The following is a 12,811-nucleotide window of genomic DNA, read 5'->3' on the forward strand; positions in this document are numbered from 1 at the left end:
ACAAGATGTAGTATGATAAGAGATGAGGCTGATTGTGTAACTGAAACCTTCATGTCTCCAAAAACTGTGACCTCACCGTTTTTTGCTCTTTCAGGCAAAGGAACAAATTAAGACGCTTGCACAGTGACACTGTCTGGTTGTGATTGTGTTTGTAGACTTTACGAGCAATATGTGAATTTGGATTGTTGATGTTTTTTTTTTAGTTTTTTTTTTTTAATGAGGATTTTATGTTGCGTGTGGACATTTCACGGAAAACAGGATTTTCAAGTCAAGTCAATGTTTATTTAACAAGAGCATGTCGTAATTCTTGGCAATGAAATGTTGTAAGCGAAGATGGTTTGTCCTTGCTTGAATGTGGATTTTCCTTGCTTGTTTGTAAGGAGATACTTTCAGAGCTCTGAACTTCCTTCCCAGTCGATTCAGACCATTTATTCTGGAAGCTTTTTATCGCCTCAGATTTAAAACTTAAAGAGGCAATTGTATAATAAAGTTTAAAAAAGGAAATACTCTGATTATGCTGTGTAAAGTTGCACTGTGATACATAAATGTGCAAATGTGAGATGTGCATTATGAGATATGCAAGTCTCATTGTGAGACAAAGGTACAATTACCAAGAAAAAATAGCAATTGCAAGCTAAGAAAGTAACATTACGATATATAAAGTTGCAATTACGAAAAAAACTAAGTTGTAATTTAAAGATATAAAGTAACAATTACAAAAAAACAAAGTTGTAATTTCAAGATATAAGTCAATATTGGAAGAAACAAAGCAGCAATTACGATAAATAAAGTTGCAATTACAAGAAAAGTAAAAGTAAAGTACATTACATGATATAAAGGCACAATTACAAAAAAAGTTGTAATTTTAAGATATAAAATCACTATTGGAAGATACAAAGCAGCTATTTTGATGCGTAAAGTTGTAATTTGTAATTTTTAAAACAGTGCAAGAAATAGGAAGTCACTAGTATGTGAAATAAAGTCAAAATTTTAAGATATAAAGTAACATCACAAGATATAAAGTCTCAATTACTAAAAAACAAGTTGTAATAACATTACAAGATATAAAGCCACAATTACACTAAATAAACAAACGTGTAATTCCAAGAAATAAAGTCACTATTGGAAGATACAAAGCAGCAATTACAATGCATAAAGTTGTAATTACAATGCATTAAGTCACAGTTATAAGAAATAATGTCACAATTGCAAGAAATAAAGGCACAATTTTAAGCTATAAAGTAACATTACAAGATATAAAGCCACAATTACAAAAACAAAGTTATAATTAGCTATAAAGTAACAATTACAAAAAAAAAACTGTAAAATTGTCATTTCAAGATATAAAGTCACAATTACAAAAAATAAAGTTATAATTTCAGCTATAAAGTCACTTATGAAAGATATAAAGTCGTAATTATGGTGCATAAAGTTTCAATTACAAGAAATCAAGTTGCAATTGCATGAAATAAAGTCGCAATTTCAAGTTATAAACTAACATTATGAGATATAAAGTCATGAGGAAAAAGTTGCAATTGCAAGATATAGTGACTAAGCTGCAATTACAAAATATAATGTTGCAGTTGCAAGAAATAAAGTCGCAATTAGGCTACATGAAATAAAGTTACAATTGCAATATATAAAGTCATTTTGGGATAAAGTCACAATTGCCTTTTTTTTTTTTTTTACTTATTAGCATATAACTTTATCTACATTTACATTAACACATAGTCAGTATTAAGCAACTTATGAACAACACACTGAAGTTTAGCCAATCATATCAGAGGTAATTTACATTAAAAAAAAATGTCTTAAAGGTACAGTAACAAGAGTTTAAACCTAAGGGGCAGTGAGAAGGTCCAAAAAACATTTTCTACCAAGAAAAGACGAAATCTCCCCCACCCCTCCTAAATCTGCTGAGAGTCAAAGTTTTTCACCCTAACTGTCCCAGCTTGCACCACTGGCCGATGTAATCAACAGCGTTAAAGACCAGTGGCTGGTGGCGTTCCTCAGATCCCCAGGAGCAACATCTCTACCGGAACGTCCCTCTAACCGCCGCATCTCACGGTGTGTCTGGATACAGCTGCAGTAAGTGGATGGGACGGGAGGGGGGTGGGGGGCAGCTGCACCCCAGCAGAGAGCTGTCACTGGGCATCTGTGTGTGAGCGCGTCACCAGCGCAGCCTGTCAGAAGCCCTCAGCCCCCTCGGTGTGTGCTGACAGCTGCTTCGCCTGAGCAGGAGCGAAGGTTCGGCCGTGCCCGCGCGGGTCGGTCCCGTTACAGCTGGAATCACGCGTCTGCGGACGCTCATTAAGCATTTGCTCACCCGTCTGCGCTGCGGGGGGTGTGCTGCGTTCATTCACTGAGTTTAACTTTTTGTTTCCTTATATAAACTAGTATCTGAAACTTTGCCTGCTACACATCATTTCAAGCACTATACATTAGCAGGGGTGTTAAAATGCACCGAAATGAAAATTAAGCAATCGGCAGACACTTTTATCCAAAGTAACAGTGCTAAATCAAACACTATTGGAATAAACGATCTTTCTTGAGCTTATTTGTGTGCCACTTTGGCACCGCATTTTTAGCCTAAAGTAAAGTGTACAGTTGTGTTTAATACTAAAATCAACAAGCTAGCATTACTAAGTTATTGTGTCTTTACCATATATTTCTTAATCAAACCAAATTCAATGTTGGTTTCACTTTATTTTGACAGTCCCTTTAACACATTCTGTTGACTATAAGTGACGTTGCACCTACATGTCCACTAACTCTTATTAGAGTGTTAGTAGAGTATTAGTAGACTGGTACGGTTAGGGTTAGAATAAGTTGACATGTAGTTGTAAAGTTACTTATAGTCTACATAATGTTCAAAAGGGACCATCAAAATAAAGTGTTAATGTTAAATCCCATAAGAAAAATCAATATTTCAAGAAGTTCCTGTTTGCCATCTTGTGTTTCCAGCACCTGCATCAGTGGATTTAGTCTTCTTCCTGACACATCCAATAGGCAAAACTTCCTGTCAATTTTCCAGCCAATTAGGTATCAGGACACATCCATGTGCATCTGACAGGGCCTGTCAAACAGATAAGATCTTTACCAGAATTAAGGCAAGGTGAAAGGCCAATCCCTTATGGCCATCTTACAGCGATTAACATCAAGATAATTATTGGTTGTGTGACTGTGGGAAATGAGGCCAGCGCGACTGGAGCCCTGGAGTTCAGATGTTTAATGGCCGGTACGGGCGAACTGACTTCAGCAACGCATATGAAACATTATCACAATGTTAGTCGTGTTTCTTCTACCATATATCAGTTTTGACATGAGAAGAATCTTGGACTAAAACTACTCATGAAATAAAGAGTAAACGGCGGATAAGTGTCACAGTTGTCACTCAGAGAAATGTGCTGTCAGTCTTTCTGAAATTTACAGATAAATCCCTTGTTTGGACGTTGTCTGTCTGTGCGTTTCGCATGACGGGTTTCAAGAATTAGATTGACACATTTCAACACCTTATCAGTCATTTTTAACAGACCTTTCAGCTCAATATCTTTTAAGGCATGCACATCCTAATTTTGCTGAGTTAGACTATGTATGACTATGTATTCTATGTATTTTGTTGATCCTGGAACCACATTCCTGTACGAAAATGTAGTCCTAACCCTAACCCTACCCCTACCCCTACCCCTAAACCCTATTCCTACCCCTAAACCCTGTTCCTACCCCTTAACCTAACTCTACCTATAACTTCTCCCTAAAATCAGAGGGAAATGACAGGTGATAAACACTGATGTACCAGTGTACCAGAAGCACCAAACCCTGGTTGTGAGCCTAAACTTGACATAAACTGCAAATATCCAACTTTACATAAAGGGTTGGGCAATTATATAATTATTTTTTAAAATATTTACAATATAAACAATCACGCAATCACAAGTTTTGCTATATAGTTAGTGTAGCTTTAGGTACACAGGTAAAGAAGGATGTACTATATACCCAACTTGTTACATGGTGATATATGAATTATAAAAACTGAGGTTTTGTTTAATTTGGTGGACCCCAGAATGCTCAAACATACAATGTTTTGCTCGTCACAGCAATTATTTTGGTAACACTTTATTTTAAGGTCCAATTCTCGCTATTAACTAGTTGCTTATTATCATGCATATTACTAGGCTATTGGCTGTTTATTAGTACTTATAAAGCTCATATTAATGTCTTATTATGACCATATTCTACATCCCTAAATCCACCTGATACCTAAACTTAACAACTACTTTACTGACTATTAATAAGCAGTAATTAGGAGTTTATTGAGGCAAAAGTCGTAGTTAATAGTGAATGTGTTCCCCAAAGTGTTTCCCAATAATTTTTTTTAATTAAAAATAATGGTATCTACCTACGAACGGCTTACTTTTGGTTGACTCTGCCTATTAAACTGGGATACGAGAAACTTCTAAAATCCCCCAAAAATGGCACGCATCAGCTTTATTCCTGAGAATTATCATACAGTCATGCAATCGTCCCACATTCATCAAGTAGCATCTTGTCATTAGTTTGGCTTTCTGCACCACTATCAAGCAAGGTGGTTCTTAGATTGAAGCGATTGCATATGCGAAAACATTCCCGTTTGCCAAAGCCTGCGATAAAAGTTAGTGGGTGTTCTCTTGTTTAGTCCTGGTCTGCTGGGAAAGCTAGTGTAGTCGACGGGCTCGACCAGTCGCTCCGCAGTCTGCAGCGGTGCCCTCCATGAGGGTGCTCGCAAGACCCGGGAAAAACATCCGATCGCTCTCAAAACAGAGGAGAAAACAGCAGCTGGAGATACGGGACGGTTAGTGTTGTGTGTGTCTACGGAATGACAAAGCATCATAAAGCACAAAATGCATCGCAGAGGAAATCCCTGTCCGTGTTTTGACCTCAATTAAGCATTCGATAAGTGATGTAGAAGGAAATCTGAGGAATTTAGAAAAGCTCAGCTACATTCTTTGGGTGGCAGTATGCTGGAGGAAGACATGGAAAGTTAGCGATGTGCCCACACAACAGTCCTGGGGCGTTACCTTTCCAGTCAACCATGTCCGCCGCCCACAGGTGTGTAGTGTGTGTGTGTGTGTGTATGGGGGGGGGGGGAGAACACACATGCAGACGGGGGGAGCAGATACCTGTGCCTTTTGACCCCAGACGCATTACAAAGAACGCCGTTGGCTAATGCATTTCTCATTACCTCATATCTGGAGGTCTAACTTAAAGGAATGTTCCGGGTTCAAGACAAGTTAAAGGGACATCATTTGTGGCTCAACGCCAGTTAACATGAACAATAATTTTGATTAACAATATGGGGCAAGCATTCAAGAAGAAATATAAAACTTATATTTTTGTGAATTGGTGGGGAAAAACATTTGAGCTGTAAATTGTCTAAATTGTCCTTTAAGCAGTGAGACTACTTTTCTTGATGGGTTAGTTTTATTCTTGTGGATTTTTCCTTCTGTAAACGGCCCCTTTCTGATATCTTTGTAAGAATCATGTGAAAGTTCCCATGTAGATTTGAAATATTGCATTATTTTCCCTTACGAAAATTAACCATGTTTAAGTCTAGTAACCATGTTTTTTTTGGCAGATTGATTACCATTTGTATAACCACAGTTTTACTACAAATTCCATGGTTAAACTATGGTTAGTGTAGCAAAACCCTGGTTTAAGCATGGTTTAACTATAGTAACCATGTTTTTTTGGATTTATTTGCATTAAAACCACGGTTAATTTTTGCAAGGGTTATCACATTGGTCACTAGTTTGGGTAAAACTTTATATTACACTTGTTACATGTACTTAACCTACTATAGTAGTAGCAATAAATTACATGCCTAATTACATGCAACTAACCCCAAACCAAACCCTAATCCTATAGTAAGTACATGTTGTTAATTAATATTACTCAGTACTTAAATGTAATTACACTCAAGTCTTGTGGCTAAGCCTTTGAATGTGTATTCCTGTATTTGAATGTGTGTTGTGTTGCCCCATGGACTTCTATTATAAATAATAGCATTCAAACCAAGGACAATAACTATAATGATAATGATAAAGATACACAGTTCTAAACATCATTCTCCACATCACCAGTATAACGATAATGTCACAGAGAAACAACATAGTTGGAATCACTTTCAGAACGATTTTATCCAGCTGATGAACAATAAAAACATTCACAGCCAAGCTAAGCGGCAGGTGACAAAACTGCAGCACGTGCTTAAAATGAACAGGATGATATCATCCGCTGGTGTGGACGCTAATATAGTTATCGTTATAGTTATCCTTCTCAGTGTGAAAGGGCCTTTACTGTAACAACAATGCTGGTTTGAAGCACTAAGGAAGTCAAAATGTTCAACAAAAATTCTGTTGATAGAACTGAAGTGTGTTACACTTTTCAATGGTAGCCTATACTGTCCCTCACAGAGCAGTATGCAGTCAACTGACAGTAGACATTTGATTTATCTCTTTTGAAAATGTGACTTGATGGATTTGTGTGAATTTGGATGGTGTGATTCGGGAACATACCATTTTTAGAAGAAAAGTAAGCATCTATCAGTTAGTGGGGTGTAAACAGATTGATCAAAAATGTACGAATGGATTGTAATGAAATTAGCCACCAATCCGCCAAAACTTAAAATAGTTTCAAAATTGTCTTATATATATGAAGAGTTCAGATGCAAAAGCCTCTAAGTGCCTTCTGAAATTTTCCTCTTGAATGATCATTTTTAACAAGCTCATATATTTAAGTTCAGTAATTTCACTTAAATAGCAATGAAAATGACCTATTAATTGTCATTTAAGTGAAACTACTGAACTTAATTAAACGAGCTTGATAAAAATGATCATTCTAGAAGAAAATTTCAGATGGCACTTAGAGGCTTTTGCATCTGAACTCTTCATATATATATATATGTATAAACAAATTGTGTAACTAGGAATAGATTTAAAATTTTAAAAAGTACTTTTTTATTTATTTTTTATTTTTTTTATGTAAACAAACGTTTAATATATTAAGTTAGACAAATAAAAAGAATAACCAAATAAACTTAATGGAAAATTCTGTCATTTTAGTTCCAGTAATTTATCCATGATCTGAAATTCTTTGGATTCTTATCACTGTTCCTGTTCTGTTTGTTTAGGATTGTTTCCATTGGATTGCGTAAAGGTTTGCTTCTTGCATTGTTTTCAATCTGTGTGAGAGCCAGGATGCCTTCAGTAATCAATTTTTTTTAAATTTATTATTTCATTTTTAATACTAAAGTATTTGTGTGCGACGTAACCAACTGCAGAATTACTAGTTCTGTGGATCACTTCATTTCTGAGACTGTCATCTCTGGCTCTCTGAAGTCTTAAAATACTCCACATGAAGTTCATAGATGTTGTCACAAAGTTAAAACGCACATGTGCCACAGCTGTGTAATTATAGCGCACATCATTTAAGAGGCTTGTATTATAACGCTTATTATTTAAGATGATAGCCGTTGATAAATAAACCCCTCGCTAAATATAAAGTTTGTGAATCATGAAACATGTAAATATTCCTCTGAAATCCGTTTAAAGTAATCCACACCATGGCAAATGAAAAGATCCATTATAAAATCATCAGCTTTAGGATTTTTTTTTTTTTTTTTTGCTTACGCCGTAATTTAAGTGTGTGTCAGCGTGCGCGAGTTGTGTGTTATTTATGCAAATTTGCATGCCTTTTTATATTTTAGTAGAACTGACATCATTAATAAAGCAGTAATCCAGAGAGGGGGGGGGGGGGGGGAAATAAACAGATCGAGAACTCCATTAAGAGTCTAAATTTGTGTAATACGCCGGATGATCTATCCGAGGACAGATGAAACGACTCCAAAATATGGTGGAGAATGAGGGAAAAGTGAAGGGAAATGCTGGATAATTCCGTTAAGAAAGATATAATTACTTTTAGTTCTGAACTTAAGTTGGAGGAGACGGCTTGCTTTTCAGTGTGTGTGTGTGTGTGTGTGTGTGTGTGTGTGCGCGCTGAGAGGCCTCGGCCCAGGCCTTGTTTGAGGAAAGATTATCTTGACAAATTGGATAAACATCTTCTGCATGACAGGACGCTGACGGAAGATGGGCTGTATGCGTGCACACCTGGTGATAGTTTGCTTAGTGAGCGAGTGTGGTGCGCAGCGGCGAACTCCTGCTCTGCCTGCCATGGGGTTTGTTTATCCCAAACAGGTAACAACAGGCACGAGAGGCCTGGAGCTTTCCAAAACACCCCACGCAGGTTTTCAGGTGGTTTGGTCAGAACTTCCATGATGTTTGTGTGACAGTCGGGGGTTCAACGAGCTTCCAAAAGAGAAAAGGTTCCAGTTTACTCGAGTCACAAATACTAATACATGTGAATTACTTGAAAGTATGTTGTTTATGAAATATTAGACCAACTCGTCAGAAAGTTGAACAGCATTGCTGAAATGTTAAGGGTTTGTGAGTTCCCAGCATGCATTGCAACATGAAAAAATTATGTGGCTGCTATATTGTTTTACTGTTTGCTGACTTTTGTTTAAACATTTCTTGTTGTTCTGTTGTTATAAGGGCTCATCTTTTTATATTTGTTGATTGTCACCATTCTTGGGATTTGTGTCAAGTGTTGAGGTCTATGTACAACCTTCTAAACAATATCCCAGATGTTTTTGCTTTGTAAGGCAAATTCTTCTTTAGAAACATAAAAGATAGCATAGTTCAAGTGTCCTATTAAACTGTACACAGTGTAGTTTTATAAATTGGTCTATCATTTCGGTAGCATTGGCTGTTTTATATTTAGTATTTGGTACAGATTTCTTGTTCATAAAAATTTCAATTAATAACAGATGATCTATCATTTTGGTAGCATTGTGGTGTTGATATTTGGTATTTGGCACAGATTTGTTGTTCATCAAATTTTCAATTGCTAAAACAAATTGATCTATCATTTTGGTTGCATGTTGGTGTTGAGATTTGGTATTTGGTACAGATTTCTTTATAAAAATTGTCAGTTATTAACAAATTAATCTATAATTTTGGTAGCATTTTGGTGTCTGTCTGTGTATATATATATATATATATATATAGATAGATATATATATATATACTTGATTACTATATTGCACAGTATTATATATGTATTATATATGTAAAATAGTATGAGAATCATTTGGTTTTCTTGTATTTTTTTAAATAAGATTTTGTATAGAAGTGTCATAGACTTGATCAAGTAAAAAAAAAAAGAGATTCTACCTTTGTCACAGTTGAAAATGCATTGCATTGTGGGATATAGTGTGTTTGGATTGTATAATGCACATTTTGGTAACTGTAGTAGGGATTTGAAAATGTGCATGGTATGAATAATATACACTGTAGATATAGTCCGAGTAGTGTTATCGTGCTCTTCCATACAGACCGAGAGTGGGCGGCAGATGAAGTCAAACGCGATAGGTGAGAGAACAGGTGAACGTCGTCCCCCCGTATGTCCCCTCTCTCTCTCTCTCTCTCTCTCTCTCTCTCTCTCTCTCTCTCTCTCTCTCTCTCTCTCTCTCTCTCTCTCTCTTTACCTGGCCAGTTTCCACGCTTATCCATCAGCACAGGTGAACCTGGTGAGCATGAAACACTATCATGGGACTGATTGTGTTGAAAATCCAGCCACTTACTCAGACTCAGACGGGGACTCGCTTCCAGAACTGAACAGAACACCTTTTCACCTCCAGCTCATTGGGAAAAGACAACAACAGAAGAAAAAAGATCTCATGAGAAGAGTACATAATGCCTATATAATAAGCTAAAGAAAAGCAGACTCCACTCTCCGACCTAAAGTAGTAAACACTTATATCATCACTCAGAAAGTTGCGTAAAAACAGTCAATCAATCAAGCATATTATAAATCTGGATCAAGAAAATGATCAAGCTATTTTTTTGTTCACAGTCAGTGAATGAATTATAGGCGTGCCGTCTGAGGCTTAAACTAGCCTAACCGCAATCATAATAACATCATAACAAACATACCACATAAAAAATATGTTTCTTGTGAGATCTGCCCAGATATGTTGAACTGATTGCTTCTGTTTACATACTATTATTGTCTATTCTCTATTCTATTTTTTTTAAGCTATAGCCTATACAATATACAGTATATATCAAGATTCTACTTTGAAAGAAATCAATGCCTTTATTTAACAATAAATGTCTCAAACATTAAATGTATCAGCATAGGCTACGTTAAATGTATCAAAAGTTACTGTAAATACATTTATAAAAGAACAGCAATGGTACAAAATAAATCCTGTTCTTCTGAATTTTCTATTCATCAAAGAATCTTGAAAAACAAAAATATTAAGCAACACAACTGTTTTCAACATTGATAATAATCAGAAATGTTTATTGACCAGCAAAACATCGTATTAGAAAGATTTCTGAAGGATCATGTGACACTGAAGACTGGAGTTATGATGCTGAAAATTCAGCTTTGATCACAATATCACAAGAGACAACAATAATTCTCAATTATTATATTTCACTTTTTACTGTATTTTCTATATAACACATGCACATGCACCAATACATTTGTATTGTATTGTACTTTGTTCTATACTGATGAAGAACAGCAACCGGGTGTAAGAAACTGTCCTAAAGCTGACACAGAATGTGTTACCGTATCTTGATGCCTGAGACAGGTGGATGGACCTTTCTCTTCTGTCCTGAGGGAACTGTCGGTGTGTGATTGATCATGTCCAGTGTCACACCTAAGATCACCTCTCCTTCTTTGTAGTTGAGAAATCACTGGAAGGAGATTCCATTACCAGCCATTCACTCATCCACTCGCTCTCAAACAATGAGCCATGTACAGTTAGCTTCACATGGACATCTTCATTACTTGATCAATGTGCATCATGGCCTTCATGAGAAGGTTCATTTATTTAATACCACTCAGGAGGTTTCATTTTGACAGGTCTCCAATTTTTGGTAATTTTTTACACTGGATTTAGAGGTTTATTATCTCATAGTTTTATTTCCAAAGTCTCTAAAGGGAGTAATTTGATCATACTTAAAGGATTTAGAGTTGAGGCTTCTTAATTAACTATGTAACCCATGTGTACAGCCAATCCATTGACATAGCTTTAAGGCTTAAGCATTTTCTTTGGCAGTATGAGGTTAAAGGGGCCGTTCATCCAATAATAAAAAATTCTGTCATCATTTACTCACCCACATGTTATTCCAAACCTGTTTGACTTTCTTAATTTTGTGGAACATAAAATACGGTATTTTGAAGAACTATTTTTGTACAGTCAATGGGGCCAAAAACAACATTGGTACCCATTGACTTTCATTGGAACAACCTGAAGTGATGATGCCAGAATTTTCATTTTTGGGTGAACTATTTCTTCAACGTTTTGGTTGATGATGAAAATGTCTTGCCGTCCATGCCAGTTGGCACTGGTTCGTATCCGGCTAGGATTGGTGCGTATAGTACAGATTACATTGGTGCCGTGGTGAGGTTTAGGGGAGTAAGAGTAAGCAAGGCCAGCACATAAGAGTTTTGCAGGTCAACCTCATTTCCCTGTCTTCAAGAGGAACACAATACTAGCAACTTATGCTAGAGGCTGCGATCTTGAGTCCTTGTTGGTGCATTCACCTCCCATGACAGTGGTTCAAATCCCGCTCGGATATTGGTGCCGTGACCCAGATGGTATAGTGAGTTTAAGAGGGGGTGAGTGTAACGGAGACCAGTTGGTAAGATCTGTGCACTCTCCTGCCACCATTATCGACTGATGCTAGAAGTTGCATCCTTGTTAGCACACGCATCTCCCATGCCAGTAGATGGTGATTCAAATCCCACTCAGAGAAGTGCGAGTAGGACCAGTTACATTGGTGCTTTGACCTAGATAATAGTAAGGTTTTGAGTGTAATGAAGGCCAACTAGTAAGAGCTGTGCAGGTAAACCTCACTCTCCTGCCCTCAACAGGCACAATAGTGACAGACGTTAGAGGCAACATCCTGGTTAGGGTGCCCAAATGCCATAATGGTGTGAGCTGTGTGAGTGGGACCAGTTACATTGGAAGGTGAGTGTAATGCAGGCCAGCTAGTTTGAAGTATAATAGAAGCCAACTAGTAAGAGCTGTGAGGTAATCCTCACTCCCCCGTCCTCAATAGGTTCACTGACACTAAAGCCTATGATCTTTAGCATCCTTGTTAGTGTGATCACCTGCCATGCTAGTTGACAGTGGTTTGAATCCCGCTTGGAGTCATGCGAGTAGGACCAGTGACGTTGGTGCCATGACCCGGTTGGTAGTGAGGTTTGGGGGGGAAGTAAGTATAATAGAGGCAAACTAGTAAGTGTTAGTAAGGTAGTCCTAACTCCCCTGCCCTCAAGAGACACACTGATGCTAGAGACTGTGGTTTTTAGCATCCTTGTTAGCACATCCACCTGCCATGCCAGTGGTTCAAATGTAAAATGTAATGTTGGACTGGTGTGAGTAGGACCAGTTACATTGGTGCCATGACCCGGATGGTAGTGAGGTTTGGTTGGGGGGGTGGCTATTATAGAGGCCAGCTAGTAAGAGCTGTGAGGTAATCATCACTCCCCTGTCCTCAATAGGTGCACTGACACTAGAGCTTATGGTCTTTAGCATCCTTGTTAACGCACCCACCTGCCATGCCATACCAGGGGTAAGTATAATAGAGGCCAACTAGTAAGTGCTAGTAAAGTAATCCTAACTCCCCTGGCCTCAAGAGATACACTAATGCTAGAGACTGTGCTTTTTAGCACCCTTGTTAGCACATCCACC

The sequence above is a fragment of the Squalius cephalus genome (assembly GCF_949319135.1).
Source record: "Squalius cephalus genome assembly, chromosome: 13".
NCBI lineage: Eukaryota > Metazoa > Chordata > Actinopteri > Cypriniformes > Leuciscidae > Squalius > Squalius cephalus.